Below are 22137 nucleotides of genomic sequence, written 5' to 3'. Positions count from 1 at the left end.
CTACTCTAATTTTTGCCCCGCTTCTGTTTACTCACAATTTTATGGTCTACATGTAGAAAATGTAGGAGGTTTAAGATATTGTGAAGCTAAAAGTTGCAAAGTGAACAAAAGGCTGGTCATCAGAGAGGAGGAGAAACTCAAAACCAGAAAAACTGCAAACTCCCTTGGTGACCCAGATGAGAGGAGCAGTGTATCATGGGCTGTCAGAATCACAGAGTGAATCCAGCGAAATCCTTTCAAACCCACATGGGTGTTTTTTGTCAACAGTTTTTAAATATTTTCATCTGCAACTCGAGAACAAGGAGGTGCTGCTGCACTCTGTGTGACTGATCTTGTCCCTCTTTGGTTGTCATCACCAGATTCTGGACAAAGATGGCACAGAGGAAACACTGTTAGAATCCTGCTTTTCTTTTCCCTTGAAATAGATGGGGCCGTGACCAGAATTCGCAAGCAAGGAGGGAGAGAACCTGCAGTCAAGTTGGCGCTCTCCTGGAGAAACACCTGAGTGGCAGTGACAGGTTCCCCTTCCGGGACTGTCTGTGATTGGCACAAAAAGCAAGCAGGAGAGACGGAGTCAGGGAAATCAGAATTCTGATTCTCCCAAGACAGGAAATAATATTACCTTGAGGATGTGTCTACACTGCCCCAGGCCCGAGGGGCGAGGCAGCCACAGAGGGCAGCCAGTGAGACATTCCCTGTCAATTTCTTTCTGCTTGAAATACCTAGATTCAATCCTGTTTTCCTGTGTTAGCGCCAGAATCTGGAGAAAATCAAAACTCCAAGATCTTGTAAGTTTTAGATATTTCCTAAGAAGTCACATATGACCCACTTTCTTCTTTCTTCATGCATGAAAATGTTTCCTGCATTTATTAAATGTGACTTGCATTTCTCAGGCTGCCCAAGCCTATGTTAAAAAAAGGTCCACAATAATGATAAAATAGCAATTACTGTTTTTTTTCTAGGCACCACCATTTGCTAGTTAAGTAACTAGAAGACTTCTTTAAGCCTCCTGTTTTATATACAAAATGGGAATAAAAGTATACCTGCTGTGCAGCAATGTTAACACAGCAGGCCCCAAATTACCATCTTCAAAAAGGCCTGATTATCAGGTTGTGTCTCAGCCGGTGTTTGGGAACTGGATTTGGGGAAGGTTCCCACCATTTCCCAAATGATAAAAATAAGATTAGAGCACCTACCTTGTAAAACACTGGTTTTTGCTGAGCATCTACTTCCCCTTCCGAGGGTCTGGAATTTTGGTTCCGAGAGGGTCTACATGACTAGCTTCTGGAAAAGTCTAGCACTGAACGATGAGCGACCCCTGCGTGTTTCATGTGTGTAGTCACAAGTTGCTGAAGGGCTTCAGCACATTCTGTATGTCCTTTGCAAGTATGTACATGGTCCCCCCGTAAACTTTAATCAGTGTGCCTGTTCTGTTCATTGACTTTGCCTTGTATTCTTTGCTGTAATAAATCTGAGCCTGGGTGAGATTATATCCTAAATCCTATGTGTCCTCCTTCTGAATCATTGAAGTGGGAGAGGCGGTGAGAATTCCTGATATTCCCGCTTGATAAGATCTTTGTGAGGGCTAAATGAAGTACTGTTCGAGTGAGCAGAATGTCTCACACAATTCTGGAGTTCAGTTAGGATTGTTGCGGCTTGTCTGACAAATATATGCGTATATTTGTATATCATATATATTTGTATATAATCTATAGTCTATCTATATATCATTCTTCTGGTATCAGAGTTACAATAAGCAGGAAAAATCTTTGCCATCGTGCAACTTTTATTTAAGTGAGAAAGAGGGGGTGAGAGTGAGAGAGAGAAAGAAACAAAACAAGTAAGTAAAATATATAGAATGCACGAGGTGGGTTATGCAATGGATAAAAATAAAGCACAGAAGGAGAACCCCAAAAGTGTGCAATTTTAAGCAGGACAGTCAGGAAACATTTCACTGTAAAGATGATTCTCAGGCGGGTATCAGAAGGGGATAATGGAGGGCTGAGCTACCCGGATATCTAAGCAGAAAATAATCTAAAAAGAGAACAGCAAGTCCGAGGCAGGGGCATACCCAGCAGAGTTGAAGAACACCGCGTGGTTGAGGGAGAGTGGGTAAGAGGAAACAGGTCAGAATTCAGAGGGGTGAGGCAGGGAGAGGGGATTAAACGTTCCCTAGGCCCTGGAAGGCCACTGCAGTGACTTACACGTCATTCATGACTCTACCTTTCCTTGATAATGACCTACAACTCCCGGGAGCGTTCTGAGGAGAGCATGTCTTGGTCTGGCCTAAGGGACCCCTGTGACGTTGGGGTCTGAAGTCCAGTGGGATGAGGTAGAGCAGGAGACTAGTGGGAGATCACTGCACAATTCGGTGACATGATAAGGGCTCCGTTATGGATGGCTCAGGGTGACAACTAGATACTGAGAAGCATAGATGTGTTGTAAAGAAAATTTAGCAGGGTCCAATTCAAGGATTATACATTCAATATAAAAGAAAGAGCTCAGGATGAGCCTAAGGGGGTACCCTGAGGGAAGTCGCTCCTCTGGGTTGCAGTTCACCCACCCTTTGTCCCTCTTCTGCCATTTGCCGTGTGATGTCTCTTCCCTTTCGGCCTCCGCCAAGGGACCAAAGCCATGAAGCTGACTCCTAGTCCCTATCAGAGCTGTCGGAAGTGCTGGGTACCAAGGGCCAGGACATGCGAGTTAAAGATGCAGCCTCTTATTACCGCCAGAACAAAATAAACTGCCTGAGACTCCTGATAGGAGCTCTCCCCCAACCCTTTAATGCTGTCCTCACCTTTTGGTCAATCTTCTCTTGTTCTAGGACTCAGGTGGGAATCTAAGACTTAGCACCGGATTCGCTGTGAAATTCAGAATGACTCCTCTCTTTCGGATTGTTCACTGCCCTTAAATCCAATCTGGATTTCTCATTTTCATTTTAGGACGAGTTCTTTCCTACTTAAGAATTTTCTTGGTCGCTTGTAAAACTAGATCTTGCTGGGCTGTCAGACAGACCTAAGTCTAAGAAAGATCAGGGCAGAGTGGGGAGGATGATGCCCATCAGGGTCAGGCTGCGGTCTACACCACCAGCATTAGTTCTTTTAGTTCACTCTGTGGAGAAAATGCTTGCATTGCCTTCTAGCTGGACCAAAGTGAATATTTTGGCCTTTCAATGACAAAACTTTGGACTAAAGAATACAATATACAGTGCTGATTTTTGTACAGTATTTTTTAAATAATTAAATGATCATGTTTAAAACTGCTTGCAGCCAGGTGTAGTGATGCCCACCTGTAATCCCAGCACTTGTGAGGCTGAGGCAGGAGGATCCCTGTGAGTTTAAGGCCAGTCTGCACACAGTGAGATCCTGTCTCAGGTAAATCAATCAGTCAATCAATCTGTAAATAAATTTGCACTTTTAAAGAAACCTTTTCCACCTCTAGTAAGAAACATCAGCTAGAACTCCATGCACTGAAGGCCTTTTGGACAAGAGACAACCAGAGAACCTGTAGTCGTCAGTTTGTTCCCAGTTCGATGAACAAGGTATAAAGATAAAACCCAGACTGGGTTTTATGATCTAGACCAGAAATCAGGGGCAGAGTTGGTTTAACAAACACTATTCAATTTATGGATCCATCACTCTGCCAACTCTAGGGCAGCATCACAGTCAAAAAAATGTTTTTAAAAAATTCAAGTTCCTTGCTTGAATTTCTTAAATACCTCAAGACATTAAGAGACCACAAAGAAGGACACTGACATTTTCTGTAATTCCTCCCAGTGCCCTCTGAAACTGGAGAGATCACTGTTCACATCTCAACCAGCTCCCAGGAAAGCTCTGCCCTGAGCTGTGCTTGCTCTGCTCCTCCTTCCCCTGTCTCCCTGTGATTCATCAAAGAGGTGCAAGCCCTATTTGGGGGAGGGTCAGGAAGCCAAAGAAATCAAGTCAGAATTGACAAGAAATATCTCCATGTTAATTCTTTTTCTTCCGTCACACATCCAAATTAATGGTGTGCATCTCAAAATAGTTACCTCAAGACACTGCTTTTTATTACCAATACCCAAAACTAAATTAAAAAATAAACATCAAGTACATCACTGACACACCGTGACTTTTAAGACTTACTTCTGTGTGGTCATCGCCTCCACTGTTCTGAGCTGAGAGTCCTTGGACAGATTAAGCATCTTTTGGAGGACCCTGGAGTCATTCTGGGGGGACCAATGTGATGGTCAACAGTGCCTGGGGATTCTTGGCAGTGGGCACGGATAGGATGGGAGAAAGGATGAAAGAGGAAAGAAGAAAAGAAAAAATATATAGAGAGAAGAACAAGCAGTAATAAAAAAAGCAAAATGGGATACAGGAAAAAATTAAAAATAATGTATCTATTGAAAATAGGTTATCATTTAATTTTCTGACTTCTTAGCATAATTAAATACTCGCTTTATAGCAAGTTTTGAAGAGGGACGCTAGTTTCAGGTTTTGTGATTCACCAAGCATTTCTCTTGTTGATGATTAAAATTTGCCCAAATAAAGTTGGAATATAAGTCAGACTACTTGATCTACCCATCAAGAAATCAACATGTCTCTTCTCTTCAAAGTTCTGTGGCATGACAATGAATTATTATAGCATTCATTGTCACATCACGAATGGTGGATCAAGGCATGAAGGGTGGCGTAGGTGGGGAAACAGGCCCATTATGGCTGGGAATAAAGTTCAATTAATAGAAAGAAAGATGAGGAGACAAAAATATAAAAAGGACTACTTAAAAAAAAAAAAAAGAAAGAAATGAACCTGGGCAAGCTGGCACATACCTGTAGTCCCAGCACTGAGCAGGATCATGACAAGTTTGAGGCCTGCCTCAAACTGAGGCTACATACTGAGTTCAAGGCCAGACTGAACCACACAGCTAGACTGTCTCAAAAAAAAGAAGGAGGAGGAGGAGAAGGAAGAGAAGGAAAAGAAAGAGGAGGCGGAAGGGGAGGAAAAGAATAAAGAAATGAGAAAATTGATACAAGGAATTTTTTAAAAAGAGGTCAAAAATAATGCATCTAGTGGTATAAAATTTTTAGAAATGTATTATTTATTCCAAACCTACTTGCAAATTTAACTTATGCAATAGGCAAAAATAGCTTCTACATGTAACTGCTATGTGACTGTGCCTATGTATGCATATATGTATGAATGCGTTCATATGTGAGTGAGTGTGTGTGTGTGTGTGTGTGTGTGTGTGTGTGTGTGTGTCTATATGTGTGTGTTCTTTAAAACATCCTGGTACCTAGACAGGAACCCAGACCAACAAATCAATCTCTCAAAGGTAGAACACGGCAATTTTAAAATGCTCCAAGTGATTCCGAATATACCACAGAGGTTGAGATCTATATTTCCTGATCAAAACTCACCTTCATCATCACTTCTGTCAGGATCATCCCCTCCCTTGCACTGAAAGAAAAGCACACAGCAAATTTATCACTGCAATTTATGTCTGCGTTTCACTGTTTTGAACCCTGAGTTCCGACAGCTGCTCCATAATGACTCAGTGTATTGTATGGTCACATATAGTTCTGACCACAGCTACGGAGACGGGCTCTCTCTGTTTTAAAGCCAGCAAATTCATACAGCACACACATGCACACGCACACAGCCACAAGATGATGTGGCTCATTTAATTGCCTTACACAGCTCTGAGTCACCTGGCACTTTGCCAGTCAAAAAGTTCCAGAACCTGCTGTTTTCAGAGCCTCATCCAACAGACATTTTTATCCTGGGAGCCGGCAGCTGACAGAATTAGCACGGGGCTTCTCTTAGGGAAGTCGCTCCTGCTCGATGCTTATGTAACCATATGTTGTACAAGCATGACCCTCAGAATGGGAGCCAAACATTATTTTCATCTCTTTCCATCACTTTAAATTCTGTTCAGTGGGGGAAACCTCCTGTCCATAAAGAAGGTCTAGGGCTGCTCTTAATCACTTGTAGCTGTAAAACTGTTTGATTTTAGAAATAATACACAGCAGTTTGTCAGGTAATAATCAGAAACCCAAGCCTGCAATCAGAGCCCACCCTTCTCAAGCACTGGCCTGCTTCATAAGCCTCCATGGGAAGGAATCTGTGGACCTTCTCCTTGTTCTCTTCTCCTTAGCTCACCTGCTACCTGTGATTTCCCTCTGGCTGGGGTCACAGTAGGGAGAGGGAGAGAAAGGCAGAGGATGTGATGCTGTTACTTGGATGAATTTAGCAGTGGTTACAGAGTGAAAGCCTGACTGGGGCCCAGAGGTGATCATGGTCAATTATTTTTCCCTTGCAGGGCCTTGGGAGGGCGGGGAAAGGGGGGGGACCCTCAGCATTTTTTGCGCAATCCTTGCTCTTGCAGCTCCCTTGATTTGGGACACTTCAGTCTTCTTTGGAAAGATATGAAGAAGCAAAAATCCCTCCTTTTCCCCTTCTAGGTTTTGTGGCTGATCTAGGAATCAAATTGTTATAAGCCAGAACCATAGGATAAAAACAGTATATATTGTCTATGTACACAAAATATGAGGCTCCAGGAAGGAAACAGACGAAACTCATTCATCATCCTGAGTTTGGAGCTCTGACGTGGCTGCACACTACGGGAGGTGGAGGGGAGAAAATGTGTAGTTGATAAAGGTTGACTGTCTATGCAGGTAAGAGTCTCCTGGGTGATAACAACTATCCAAGAGTAGCTCTTTCTGGGGCAGATACTTTTATTTAAGAAAATTTTTTTCTTAATTTTGAGACAGGGTCTCATTAAATCATTAAGCTGCCTAAGCTGGGCTCAGACTTGCCTCAGCCTAGCAGGGCACGTTAGCACTCAAGCTCAAGCATGGAGTCCAAGTTATTTCTTCCTGTTAATTAGCCTGAGGTTTTCTGGCCAAGACTATATAGCAAAAGGCATGCCTCTGGGGGGTCGGAGGGAAGGAGACAAAATTGTGGGGATGGAGGTGCCTGAGGGGCTCCTTTGGAGCATTAACAATATCTACTCACCTTTCCCACCTCTCACTAAAGATATTTTCATTTTCATTTCATCTTGGTCACTCAGAGCAGTTAAAGGATTGTAAACTACATTTTTTTTGAAAATGTATTTTTACTTTTTGTATATCAGAGATTGAACTCAGGGCCTTGTGCATGCTAGACAAGCAGTCTATTATGGAACTAAACCCTGAGCCAACCACATCCTCCTGGCATCTCCTTTCACGTGTACTGGCTGAGACGGGGGATATTTGTGTCACTCACTTTGGTATCCGATATCTATTATATCATGTACATTCCAGACATGTACAGTGGACCCCTGAAATTTGGAAGGGTAATGTTCCTAGAGCATCCCTGAATTTCAGGTATGGTCAGAAAAATGCCTATAAGTGTCTATTTCTATTGTTTAAACTCTAAATATACTATACTAAGTATACTCTCGCAGTTATTTAAGTTAATAAAATACTGTATTAATAAAGCCTTAGAAGATACAGGGCATTTGGGTGGAATCTTAGGGCTTTCAGAAGAACAAAACCTGAGAACATTAGAGATAGCTACAGGCAACACAGCAACCTGTTAGGATGCAGGAATGCTGGTGCATTTGCCCAGGGCCGAAGCCAATCAGCAGTAAGAAGAGCTGAATAATGCTCTCTGATTGGCTCCTTGCAAATCTCCCACCCCCACCAAAAAATGTGAAAGATACATGCAGTTTCTGTGAAATTGCAAGGGTTGCCACAAATAAGTATTTGGTTCTAAGGAAAAATCCACTGACGGAGCCCGCAAACTGTGAACTTTGACTTGGGGTACACTGTATACACAGTCCAGAATGGTGAGTGAATGCAAAACCATGTTAGCGGCTGCTTTGGCAGCCATAATAAATTTTTCCTGTTCCTTCTTTTTCGGCAGATAGTACTGGAGAGCTAGCTGATGAGAGAAACGTGCATATTCTGCACATGAACAAGAACATGGTCAACTGCCAGTAGAAAAGAAATAGGTTGTGCAGAGTGAGTGTGGACCAATTAATTAAAGACAGGAAAAGAAGTATACTTTGCAGAGAGGGAGTGGGTCATGAGGAAGCTTGCCATGGCCTGGAGAATAATGGTGGCCGTCTTTTATATCCCACACTTTTCAGGCTGCTATGAGATCTAGGACATCCTGTCCAAAACATGTTGAGTTCTCTTGAGAAGAACCAAAGATAGTACTTTCTGATTGGTCCCTGGTGCTTCTATACATATCTTGGATCTCTGTGACTGACAGGTCACAATCACTTTGTCCATCAGCTGGTTATGCCCTAATCTACTGTCTGAGAAGCTGACAGAATCTGCTGGCTTCCCATATCCCTTTTCTACTCTTTTTTCCTCCCATGTTAAAAAAAATCCTACTTCATACTTTAAGATAGTGAATTCTGCACAAACCAAGCTTGTGCCATCACCATGTCAAAGAATGAAGTTATTAACCAAAAAGAGGAGGTTAGGAGAGCTCTTCCTGGAAATCTAAAAGAAAAAAGCTCCTGTTTTCTCCAGAAGAGAGTCAGAAAAGTGGAATTTTCTACATGGCCCCTCAGTCCAAAACTTTTTATGGATGAACAGAGCAAGGGACTTGCTCAATTGTTTAGTGGCCACCTATCACAGATGGTTCTATGGATTTAAAATTACCAATAAGAACTCAGGATCTCTAACCCAGTTACTCAGGGTGTAGGGCTTAAAGGACACTGGGATTTTAGAGAAAGACTAGTTGTTTTGCATTTCAAGCCTAGAATTCAGAAACTTAGTAGGAAGGAGCTGAAATGCCCTTTAGTAGGGACAAGGCTGCATTCCATGTTGCCTAAGGAAGTCACTTCTTTTTTTTTGGTCTTTTTTTTTTTTTTTTTTTTTATCGGTACCAGGGATCGAACTCACGACTGCCTGCTTGCAAGGCAGGCGTTTATGCCACTGAGCTAAATCCCCAGCCCCAGGAAGTCACTTCTTGGGCCAAAGTCCTAGTTCATTGCCTTTTATTATTTTAATTCTTACCAATATGGCAGATCAGCTAGCTCGGCAGTGGGCCCCTTCCCCAGCTAGCTGCCTTATTCATAAGCTACCTAAATAAGCTACTTTTTAGAATAGGAAATGGTCCATGATTCATTCCTCCCCAAACTCTCTCTTCACTGAATAATAAGGATGCTGCAGTGGGAAGGAGCCCCAGGCTTTATGTAGAAAAGCATCCTCCTTTCACAGATGATGAATTGTGGCACAGAATTTTAGTGAAACAGTTGCAGACTGGCAACTCACGGCCAAACCTTTAGTGTGAAGATTTGACTGGTGTCTTAGCTTTCTGTTACTATAACACCGAAAATGATTCACTTATAAAGGGAAAAGGTTTCTTTTGGCTCACAGCTGTAGAGAGTTCAGCCATTATCAGTTGGCCCCATTGTTTTACGTGTATGACAGAGAAGAAGCACTCACCTCATGGCCAGGAAGCAAAAGAGAGAAAGAGGCAGGAGGTGATTTACACAGCAAAGTAACAATGTGGGTACAATGTGGGTCAAACCATAATCAATCAATAAGATTACAAGCATAGCTGCTTAGCTGATATTGATCCAATAGGGAAACGGGGCACACAGCAAGGATACAAGGCTGACATTATTAACTGTGGCTTACCTGTGATTTCTAGAACTGGAACATTTTGGGAAAGGGTGGGTCCAAGCCGGGCGTGGCGGCTCACGCCTGTAATCCCAGCACTGGAGAGGTTGAGGCAGGAGGATCGTTGCGAGTTCAAGACCTGCCTGGGCTACAAAGTGAGCTCAAGGCCAGCCTGAACTGCGCAACAAGATCCTGTCTCAAAAAGACAAAAAAAGAAAAGAAAAAAAGAAAAAGAAAGAAAGAAAGGAAGGAAGAATGGGTTTAGACATTCTCTGTACTTAATGGGCTGGGTGGTACCAATTACAGTATAATCTCAAGTTTCTCTTCTTCCTTAGGGAAGCATCAAGTCTGGCCATTGAGATTTTATTTTGAGGTCTTGTCCCCTTTAGATGAGCGTCTCACCACAGTTTTGTACTGTAGTCTCATCTTTTGCCCTGGACTTCCTCAAAAGCCTGTCTCTGTCTGACTGCCCATTAATTTCTACCTAATTTAGCTGCCTACAGTGGCATGACAGTAACCATCTAGGGCTGCATGATTATAAAAATCCAGTTTCCTATGTGTCCTCTATCCAGCTAGTTTGACAGACTTATCTCGCCTGCCTGATCTCTACAGGTAATTTGGTTTGTAGCGTATCAGTCATGGTAGTTGTCCAGAGTCACATAGCTAGTGATAGACTTGAGTAAAGGACCGTGTCAAAAACTGAAATTTGGTAGGCACTGACAAGAAAACTTTAAAGGGGTCAGGAGCTACATGTACTTCTGGTCTAAAATTCAGAATAGATGCAGGAAGTAGTCGACTTATGGCAGTCACCTGGGGTCTGGAGGTTCTTTCCTGCCAAGGTCCTGAGAGTTTGGGGCGAGGCCTGAGGGATCAGATACCCCAGAGCTTAGTTACAGACAGAGCGAGCTGTGTCTCAGCCAGTGAAGATGTTCTTTGCCAGGTGTGCTACCCGCTTTTTCTTTTACCTGTGAACTCAGCCCTCATGCAATTTAAAAAATCGACTTTTCAGTCTTCACTGTGTCTATGCTCACATTTATAAATACCAAAGCTGGAACAGAACAAAGGGAGAATTCTGATCATCCTTTAGCTTGGCAGCAGGTGAAAAGCTGAGCCCACAATGCTGTCAAGCACTGTGTGAAACAATAATGGCGCTTGTCACCCGCTACTTTTAGTGGGCACTAAGTTTGATGCAACAGCCCAATTGTACAAAAAGTGGGGAGGACAGAGTGACAGCTCTGGAAACAGCTCTGGTAAGAGACTTGTGTCTGCCACCTACAGATAACAAAGTTTCATTGAAATATCTTTCAAGGTGACCTTCTTAGGTAACTGCCTCATTGTGAAGTGTTAGTTTCTACGGCATGTTCCTTTTTGTTCAATTGTGAGAGGGATAAATCAGTTAATCTGGGGGGAAAATAAACACCAAAAACTTCAGCTAGGCTAAATGTATAATAATTATGAACATTTTCTGGACCCCTGCTAAGGACCAGGTGCCATGCTCGCTGCTTATGTCTCATTTAATTCTCGTGACAACCCTAAAAGCTAAGTACTATTATTATGTTTATTTGCTTTTGAGGGAACTGAGGCTTTGCAAGTGAGATAATTTACAGGAGCACATAGCACTGGTAAGAAGCAACCTGACTTAAAGAAGCTCTGGCTATTCCAGAGGCAAAAAAATGCCCTCACCAGGGCATCATTCCTAATGTGGTGCTATTCCTAGCGCAAGGTCCGATCCCCATCTTCTCTGTCCCCCTGAGCCAGAGAATCCCAAGTGTGTTCAGGGTAGCAATATTAAAGACTTCCAAGTGGTCAGTGTGTTGCTACACTGCAGTAAGTCCCTATTCAGTGAGTGCCCCTTGCCTATGCCCACTATGTTTGCCAAGTGTAGTGTCAATCAACACTTACTTTGCATTAGGTATATTCTAAACCCTTTGCATGGATTCTGATTATCCAGTTGTTTCAGATGTTTACTTAAAAACTGATTTTATAGCCAGGGATTTATCTCAGTGACATAAGCGTCTGTTGGCAAGTACAAGGTCATGAGTTCGATCCTTGATAGCAAAATATATACAGATGTTGGTTTTATAGACTTGTTTTTCCAAATTATTGTAGCCCAATGTGGGAAGCCCTGTAATTGGCTGCCACCTTATATCTGGAGGCCGTACTACCTTAACCCGCTCTAGGAGTTAAGTTTGGTAGTTAAGCAGCTCCTTGCCTAGCCTGTTTGGCTCATTAAGGAATTATGCTAATCAGCCTGCCTTGAAAATTTGAATTAACCTATAACCCTTAGTCTTGCCACTGTTGCTAAGTTACCTGCTGACGTCTCAGAACCCAACTCCCTCCTCCCTCAATATCCTATATATTTGTTACTCATTCCTTGAATAAACGAGACTTCTGTCTTGTCTCCATTCTTTGAGTCTCTTGTCCCCTTTAATCCCCACTCCCCCTCTAAGGCCTTCGTGGATTTACCTGCAGGCCAGGACAGCCCAAAATCGAGTTCAGTCACCCAAGTATTGTAATCCTCTTTCTAGTTTTCCTCACAATCCAAAAGGTTATATTTATAATCCCACTGAGACGTCATTGGAATCCTAGCAAGTTAATTCCAATCTACTGCCACCAATGCAACCCACAAGGAGAATAAAAACACCAAGACATATTCCATGTTAAGGGCAGTCACGGGGTCCTAAGTACAATCCTTGTGAGGATGTGCAAACAAAGGCCTCGATCCTAGTCTTCTCCCAGCATTTATTATCTTGTAAAGAAAGAGGGGTGGCTCAGGGATGAGTGATAGGGAGGATGGCAGGATTACTGAGTAACTTGAGCTGGCTGGCCAGGTGCAAAAAAGGCATCTCTGTAATTTGCAGAGATAAAGATATGTAGAAGGATCAATTTACATAACCCAATTAAGGTAGCAGTGGAAATGTTTTGGGGGTCTATTGCTTCTGTTTCTGATATGCAAACTCTTGTGCCCTGGGGAGTCATAGCCTCTTATCTTGAGGCTCCCTTGCACCCAGTTGACATTCCTGGAGCTATTTGCTCTAATGTCTCGCCAGCTCAATCCTGTACTGTGGAGAGTACCATGTGAGGAAACAGGACTGTCTGATGGCTATAGACCTTGCACATTAGCACCTCGGCTAGCCTTGTTTGCAATGCTCAGAACCAATTGAAGAGAGAAGGAAATACTCTAGCCAGCTTTTTATATAAGGAAATGAGTCTCCAAGTAATCAAAGTCACAGCAATTATTTTGATTCAAAGGGAGTCCCTGGAGTTGCCTACACAAGTAAAGTGAAATACATATATAATACATAAATATATGTAAATCTCAATTATGTATAAAAAAGAGTAAATGGTTAAAGTTTTAAATATTTATTATAGTAAGGGTGAGGGATATAGCTCAGTGGCACGGCATTTGTCTAGCAAGCACAAGGTTCTGAGTTTGAATCCTGTATCTCCCCAAAAAGCATTGCCATTAATCTCCCTTAAAATACTCCTCCTCACTTGCAACACACTCCATTGTTCTTTTTCTCTTATATTTTTATTGTAATATTGTATTTTGATTATATATTTTAATTCATTTGTGCTATCTTTTTTTTTCTGTGACAGGTTTTCACTACCTTTCCAGGCTAATCTCAGACTCAAGGAATCCTCCTACCTGAGCCTGCCAAGTAGCTTGGACCACAGACATAAGCACCTGGCAGAGTGCAGTCAGTTTTAATGGGTGTGCATTATTTCAGGAACACTATTTTAAATCAATACCAATTTGAAAGGTGTTCTGGAAACTATATATGATAGCATAAGTTTGTAAACTTGCTACTCAGAGGCTGAGACAAGGGATAAAAATTTCAAGGCTAGCCTGGGCAATTTAGGAAGAAATTATTTCAAAATGTGAAAGAAGGATTGCCAGGCATGGCGGTGCATGCTTGTATAATTCTAGCACTTGGCAGACTGAGGCAGGAGGAACACTACAAGTCTGAGGCCAGCCTGGACTGCATGGAGAGACCCTGTCTCAATACCATCACCCCACACACACCAAAAAGAAAAGAGCTGGCCAGAGCATTGCCTACCATGGGCATAGGCAGGGGAGTGGGTTCAATCATCTGTTTAGCAAAAAACCAAACTACAACCAAAAGGATGCAGGCAGGCTGGCACCAAGGGAAATCTTGGTGTTGAGGATGAAATTCAATGGCAGGGTGCTTACCAAGCACGTAGGGAGGCTCTAGGTTTGATCTCCAGCACCACAAGAGAAGAAAGACAAGAAGGAAACAGAAGGGAAGGGTTGATTCCGCTAATGTTGAAAAACACTAGCAATAAGGGAGGAAGAGAAAGTGGTTTCAAAAGCTAAGGGAAGTTACTGACAATTTTAAGTATATATAAAAGTTACTGGACTTGGCAACTAAGTAATAATCAATGACTTCACTAAACAGTTTTTTTTTTCTTTTTCTTTTTTTTTTTTTTTTTTTTTGTCTTTTTATCGGTACCAGGGATCGAACTCACGACTGCCTGCTTACAAGGCAGGTGCTTATGCCGCTGAGCTAAATCCCCAGCCCCTTTATTTCATTTTAAATAAGTAGTTTATTTAAACAAGACACTTGACTCAGTGAGTAATTGATTCCTAAAGACAGATTGCTCTACATGTAACAGCTATGTACAAACAAGTTATAACATTGACTTTGGTTTTTACAATAATAAATGAAAAATAATAAAATTATCTAATCAAACAAAGTATGGCCAGGTATTTAGCTCATGGCCTAAGTGCCTGCCTTGCTTGCAAGTGCATGGTCATGAATTCGATCCCCACTACCAAAAAAAAAAAAAAGCCAAACAAAGTATGCAAGGATTTTTATGTTGTCCTTTCTGTTAAAAGAGAGCAAAATAACTTACTAGAAGATAAAGGTAACAGCTGATGAGCATGATACTAATGGAAAAAGCGAATTATTTTCACAGAACCCATCTCCATTTGATGTCAATCAAAACATATTGTTGGTCATTTAGTAAAAGAAAATGCAATATGCTTGTGCACATACACTAGATTCTTTATATACAATAAAGAAATGAGAAAGGTGTAAATGAAAGAATAGAGATGTTTTGATTATTTTCTTGTTGCTGAGACAAAATACCTGACACCCAAAATGAAGAAAGGAAAGGTTTACTTAGCTCACAGTTTGCAGAGGTTTCAGTCCATAATCAGCTGGCTCCAAGGGAGGGTGGCGTGGAACCGGGGCAACGCTTCAAGGTGACAGAAGACAGCAAAGGAACAAGAGCAAAAGAAGGGGAGAGCAAGCCTCTTTTCCTCCCTTGTATTCAGTGCGGGCCACCACCACCCTCCTCCCCGGGGCAGGTGGAGCACTCACAAAATCTCCCTGCCCTCCTCTTGCACAGGATGAGGATATTTACAAAGAAAAGACACTGGCCTCCTGCTGAGTCACTTAAACTTCTCAAGTTGACACAGTGCATCAACCATAACAAGAGAAAATTATACTATGATAGTCAGGATATGGTGGAAGCAAACTGCAATTTTCTGATTGAGAATATATTCTCGGTCTGGAAGAACAGCTCTGGAATAGGGTTGTTGCAGGTTCCCTTTTTAGTAGACACCTCCTGTCTACTGCTGGAACACCTCAACTCTATCTTCATTCTCCATTTCCAAATGTGCAGGTGTGTCGGTTTCATTGATTGGCTGTCCACCCAACTGGAGTCTCAGCTGCCTCATTGATGAACTCTGTTGTTCACAATAGGCTTTCTTTAGTTTACTAAGTGATGCGTGCCTTTTAATCTTAAATGCATCGCAGAACCATCCTACCTCGCCGCCTTCGAGTTAATATGATCGTCGCTGTCAATCTTGACTCTTTCCTTGGGATTTTCATCAGCCATGGCAAGCACAGCTTCTTCTCAGCTGCCACTTCACAAAAGAGGCACCAGTTCTGCACCAAAGGAGACGCAAGCAGCTCCAGGAGTGGCAGAAGGAGGCAGCAGTGGTGGCCCAGGGAGCCACTAAACCATTCCATGACTGATCTTTCAAAGCTTTTGTTTTTGTTTTTTAAGACAGGGTCTCGCCCTGTAGTTCAGGCCAGACCTGAACTCACCGTGTGGTCCCACCTGGCCCTCTCCCATTGTTCTCACCCTTTTTTGAAGAAGTCCTGAGTCCTCTTTTTTGAGAGTCTTTAGTTGCATTGTCTTGCCTGCCTTGATGTTCTGAATTAATTCAAAATCTTTACCTTTCACCGTCACTGTGACTTTCAGGAAGAGCCGGAAGTCACATATTGCCAGATCTGGTGAATGAAGTGTTCAGGACATGCCGTAATGTGTCTGTGAGCCTGCCTTTCCACTGGGCGGCACTTGCAGCAGCACGCAATGTGTGTTTGTTTTCTTAAATGCATCTGTGAAGACACTGACAGGAACCTTCCAGGGGTATATCAGAAAGCAGCAAGCGGGATGCGCTGAGTGTGCTCCAAGCAAGGCTGAGTATTTTGAGGGATATCAATGGCAATGAATCTTTTACTGTTACAATTTTGTAATTTATAAGCAATGTGTATTTTGATACATAGTCATGTGTCACTTAAAGACAGGGCCACAGGGCTAAGCACATGCCTGTATACCCAGCACTCAGGAGGCAGAGACAGAAGGATTGCTGCTAGGTCAAGGCCAACCTGGGCTACATAATTTCAAGGCCAGCCTGGGCTATATAGTGAGACCCTGTCTCAAAAAACAAAACAAAATAAATCAGGTAGGGCCACATTCTGAAATTTGTGTTGGTAGGTGAATCTTCATTGTGTGAGTACTGTAGAGTGCGCCTACATAAACTAAGGTGGCCGATGACGTCTCTAGGCTGTATAACCTCATGGGGCCACCATCACACATGCAATCCATCACTAAACAAAACCATCATCCTGCAATGCATGACTGTCTGCTGAAGTTCACAGGAAAGCACATTTAGTCCATGAGGAGTCTGAGGCCTTGTGAGTAGAGAGTTATCTGATAAAGCAAGAATGAGACAGAGAGCACTTTTACTCTGGGAGACCTTGAAATAAGTGAATTGGGTTTCTGACAGCCTCTTGTCCGCCTTTGTGGTCTAGTCTTCCCCCAAGCAGTCCTCAGTACTCAAATCCTTCCTTGTGACACCCCATAGGTTTTGTTCTGCTCCTCTCATGCTACTAACGAGTCAAACCCCAATTTCAAACAAAACCCGCTGGGCTTTTTGTAGACATTTCAGATGGTTGTTCTAAGGAAGGCGACCTGTAATTAGGAATTTGCCAAGAGCCTCAGAAGAGGCCAGGCAGCTGGGGATGAGGGGCGTGGGTGAGCCAGAGATAGCACAGCTCCTGCAGGCTCCCTGGGTCCCTCCTGCTGACCACAGATCCTCCCAGACAACTTCCAAATTCAGAAACTCTAAATGTAGTCATTTAGAAACCAAAAACAAAGCACAGCTCCTAGGGTGGCTTTAGTGGAAACTTTTAAGATAGGAAGTAGTGATTATTCTTCAGTTTAAAAAGTCAGTCTGACATGTGATAAAAGCCTGAAGAGTTTTTTTAAATGTGCACACTTTGACCCAGCATTTACCACTCAGGGGTTCATTATTAAGAAATAAGTGAATAAGTCTGTAAGAATGTTTGTCAAAGTGCTTTTTAAAATAAGGGTCATTGGAGATTTTCCATTACTTCTCAAAGGGTGTCATTTTTGAAAAACAATTTCTGGAAATCATTCATAGAGTATAGAAGGGTTGTTGGGGGAACCCCTATAACATTTTTGAATGGACTTTATTGTTGATGTGTTTATAATCTTTGGGAATAAAGGATGCCAAAGGTCAGTCGTTAAACAATCCTCCTTAGGTTCAAGCAGTAAAAGAACACATTTCCTCTAAGAGAATTTCTTTTTTTTTTTTTTTTTTTTTTTTTTTGAGATAGATCTCAGTATGCTGTTCAAGGTTCAGGGTGGCCTTGACCTCACTTTGTAGCCTAGGCTGGTGTCCTCCTGACTCAGGCTCTTGAGTGCTGAGATTACAGGTGTGCGTCATGACACCTGGCTTTAACAGGATTTCATGAGAAAAACAATTTGATGAATGAATTCAGAATACTGGTTTGAGTTTTGATTTTGCCAGCAATTCCAGTGTGAGTGATAAAATGCTTTCCCCTCAAAAACATTTTGTGAGTTTAAATTTGTGATAATTGTTGCAGTTGCTATGGAGTTTAGATAAATTATGTCAATTTAAAATCAGTCTCTTTTATCTTTTAACAAACAATGTATTTTACCTGGAGGTTAATTTGAAGAACTCAGTGCACAGTTACACAGGCTACCACTCTCCCTTCTGCGTCCTTTCCATCTGTCCCCTCTTACCCCTGCAGATGTAGCTACAAAAGTCTTGAGAGAACATCTTTCTAAAGGTTCCAAACCACTTGAGTTCACTTCAGGTGTAGTCTGAGTCTCCAACCACTGGGGTTTTACATATTTCTTCATGTAAACAAATAGCTTTGGAAGAAACAATCATGGCATATTGTCTAAAAACAATGAAACCACATTTGACATACTTCAAGTCTAACAATCTCTGGGACTGGTCTAATTTTTTTAAATTTGTATTTCAATTTAAGACAATGATAACAAATGGGAAATGCAAAATGTGGTATTTTTGTTTGGTAAGTGCAAATTTTAGTAATGCATCACATAGCTTACTACATTTAACATAACATCTTTTAAACTGATTTTTTTCCTCATTTTGCATTATTAATTTTAAAACCAAGACAAGCTTAAGAGAAGAATTAAAATTTCTAATTACTGCATGACTATTACTAAGTATAACTGTCTTACACAACATTAAAGTATTAAAAACTGATACGCTTCAGCAGTCAAATACACTGCATGTGGCATTGCTTGAAGAGAAAACTTCATAAGCCAGGTATCTTAGATACTTTTCTCTTGTTGCTGAGACAAAATACCTGATGTCCCAAATTAAGAGAGGAAAAATTTATTTAGCTCATAGTTTGTGGAGGTTCAGTCTCTAACCTACTGGGTCCAAGGCAGGGAGGCAACATGGCAGTTCATGGTGGCGGAAGACAGCAAAAGCAACAAGAGTAAAAAGAAGCAAAAAGAGAGGAGCAAACCTCTCTCCCTCCCTTATAATGTGCGCAGGCCACCTGTCCCAGGGCAGCTATAGCAGCTGCCAGTTCCAGCACTAGACAACAAACCAGTCATAAACTCTGGATTCAGCTGCCTGCAGAAAGCCCACCCTGATGACTGCATGAGGCTTTGGGGGGACATCCAGACACAAACTGCAACACCAAGTGTTACAAAGATTTTTCTGGGACTTATGTGTTAGTTCTTCAAGAAAAGAATGCTAGGGCACATAAATATACACCCATAAACCTCTGTTCCACCTAAATAATTTGTCATTAATAACCAGAAGTGACATTCAGCTATTATCATGGCAGGCAATTTTCAAAATTTCCACATGTAACCAGTGCTTTAGAAGCTGTGTTGTTTTGTAAAGGATTGTAAAAGTCAGAGAGAGACATCTAACGTCTACCATTTTCATGAGCAGCTTGGACTCAAAGCTAACTATTGATGAAATCATTTGGCACCCTAGGAAAAGCACAAGTTGTGCTTGGACATGGATCATAATCATTCCAAAATTACTTGCTATTAATTCAGTTTAAATGTTCACTGATTCTCCATTGTGTTGATACTAGAAATATAATGATATTCAAGACAGATACAGTCCTTGCCCCAAAGGAACCACCCGCTCCCTAAAAAGTGATCAGGCAAGTAGATAAAACACTGTATTGTTGTTTTAAGTCCCACAAAGGGCTTTGTGTTGCCACAGCAAATGCCTGGGACTTCATGGGTGAAGAGGTTTAATCTGCCTCCTGGATTTTGTGGTTAGAAGTCCAAACACATAGCATTGAGCAGGGGCCTCCTTGCCTACATCACAAAGCATGGCAGCTCAGTCACCTAAGAACTCACTTCTGCAGTTCACTCCTGTGAGACCCAATTTACTCCTCCAAATTAGAATTCATCCATTCACAGTCCTCCGTGGCCGAATTACCTTCTTCTGGGCTCCTAAAGATTTCGTCACCTCACTGGGGTTCTAGCACATGAACCTTTGGGGGACAAAAACTATCCAAACCACCTTCTCCCACCACATCTTATGCTTCTGCATTGCCAGTGCTATCTGCTCCAGCCACAGTCTTTTCTAGTTCCTCTATTGCCAAAGCCTTCCTGTTTCAGGACCTTGGGTGCCTCCATTTTAACTTTCCTCAGCTGATTTCTAACATGCTCTTCCATTCTCAGTAAAAATATGTTCACAGAGGCTGCCCTAACACTCACCTACCTGCATATCCGCCTGGCAGACCAACGTATATGCAATCAATGACTAGGTTAGCGATGACTGTTGCACACGAGGGTTTTTCTTCTTCATAACTCTCACCACTGTTTGATTAAAGATTTAACTGTGAAATCATTTGTTTAATGTCTGTTTTCTTCCTCTGTTACTCGACCTAAGCTTCCACAGGCAGAGTCCTCTTTTTGACTGAAATCACTGAATTGTCAGGTCTTGTCAAAAGAAATATTTGTAGAGTGAATGAATGGAGTCATGCATAAACAAACACATAACATAACCAACTAAGAAACCCACCACAGGGGTGTGTGTCAGGAGGACTTCTGAATGAAAAAAGCCTGGCTCTTCAAAGAACTTCCTTCCTCGTTCCCAGTTTTGTTTGCTTGGCTTGGCTAGTCAGACTGTTGCTGTTAGGTTGGATTTTTGTTTTTACAATTCTCTCTCACCCCACTTTTTAAAACTTTCTCTACCTCTAAAGTACATTTACCTTAATTTTTATTACTTGAGTTTAGCTTAATTGTCTAGTTTTCATTCCAACACTTTGTCTTTTATTTCACTAGTCTTTGTTTTTCCCTATTATTTTACTCAGTCTTTTTAAAAAATAATAAATATTTTATGCTGCCTTTACCAGCTGCTAACCTTAATTAGAACTATTTAGTTCTAGTCAATTCTTTTTGTCAGGTCGAGGACAAGCACACTGGCCCAGCAGCAGCCTGGCAAGCATGAGGTCCTGAATTCAACTCCTGCTACCAAAGGAAGAAGGATAATAAATCTTCTGTCTTGCTGACTTCAGTCTTTCTATATCCCTTTTCAGATCTAATTACTTTTTTGAGACAGGGTTTCACTGTCTAGTTCAAGCTGAGCTTGAACTCACTAGGTAGCCCAGGCTGGCCTCAAACTCACACTGATCCTCCTGTCTCGGCCTCCCAAATGCTGGGATTATAGGAGAGTGCCACCATGCTTCCAATTTTTAAGTAGGCACCATTTATCTAACTTTATTTTTATTAGGTTGACTTATCTTTAGTAATAGATTCAAGCACTTTGGAGCTATTAAACTATCTTTTATTTTCAGTTTTGCTGTATGTTTCTGATTTCCCTCTCTCACTCTTTCCCTCCCGGCCTCTCCCCTCTTCTTTCCTAACCACATTTGCAGTGACCGAGGATGCGGCAGGATTATAAACCAGGGAGAGAGTATGTTTATGAACACAGAAGGACAAAACTGGTCTTTCCATACCAGTCCTCCCTGCATCACCTTTCATGAGATTATTTCTGACTTATTAAGGTGGTTCTCCAGAGCCCTCATTGGGGATTTGTTGAACTCTATTCCTTCCAGGGAAACAAGCCCCATTTTGCAGCTGGAATAATATTTGATTTGCGGAAACAGTGTTGCCTACGATTAGCTCTTACCATCTAGTCCTTATATGTGTAAATTGGGAGACACTATGTTGATTGCACGGCCAGGAAAAGTCAAATCAAATAGGCTTCTCCAAGTAAATAATCTGCAAGCCTGATCCTGGCGAGGTGCTGGTCAGCCTCTCAAGAGATACTTACAGGATGTTCCAGAATAGAGAGTCTTCAGCCAGTGTGTTAGCTTTTATCCTTTTAATTACAAAAAGCTTTTTGTGGATTGAACCCAGGGCCTCACGCATATGAGGTGAGCATTCTATCACCGAGCTGCACCCTCAGTCCTACTGGGGCCCTTGACACCCGTGTGCCTTCGTCATCCTCCCAAGGGTGCCCTCCTTCCCATCACTACAGGCTGAAAGCAGAGAGCTCCTGGCCATGGCTGTCCTGAGGGCCGGTAGACACTAAAGGGTGCAAAGTAAGGACAATCTCACTGCTGTTTTGTTTTGCCTTGCTTTGCTTGTTTTGTTTGTGGCTCTAGGAACTTACCAAATCATAAAAAGAGAATCATTCTTATAGGGTAAGACCTGCTTAAAGGAGCAGATTTCTGGGAGTTAATAAAGAACTCTTTTGCTATCTGTTTACAGGACATGAGTCTCTTTAGCATGCCAAGGAAAGTCCTGCCTATAAGTTTTGGTTGAGCTGAGTCCTTACCCCAGAGAGGAGCTGAATGCCACTACAAGCAGTGAGGCTACCTACAGGATACTCTATCAGTCAGACTCTGTCTTTTCTCCTCTACTCTAGCATTTGGTTCCTTTACAGGATCCTACTGACATAGATCTGATCTACTCTAAATTACAAAGTCGGATTAAA

General features: G+C 42.0%; 1 pseudogene; it reads right to left on the bottom strand.

The window, feature by feature from the left end:
- Positions 1 to 15180: 15180 nt before the first annotated feature.
- LOC100716945 (small ubiquitin-related modifier 2-like) lies at positions 15181 to 15467 on the bottom strand (annotated as a pseudogene).
- Positions 15468 to 22137: the final 6670 nt, after the last annotated feature.

Source organism: Cavia porcellus, unplaced genomic scaffold, assembly GCF_034190915.1.
Source record: "Cavia porcellus strain 051 isolate PalLab524CR breed Dunkin Hartley unplaced genomic scaffold, mCavPor4.1 scaffold_8, whole genome shotgun sequence".
Taxonomy (NCBI): domain Eukaryota; kingdom Metazoa; phylum Chordata; class Mammalia; order Rodentia; family Caviidae; genus Cavia; species Cavia porcellus.
Note: the sequence above shows the minus strand (reverse complement) of the source record. Positions and strands in the feature narration are given on the sequence as shown.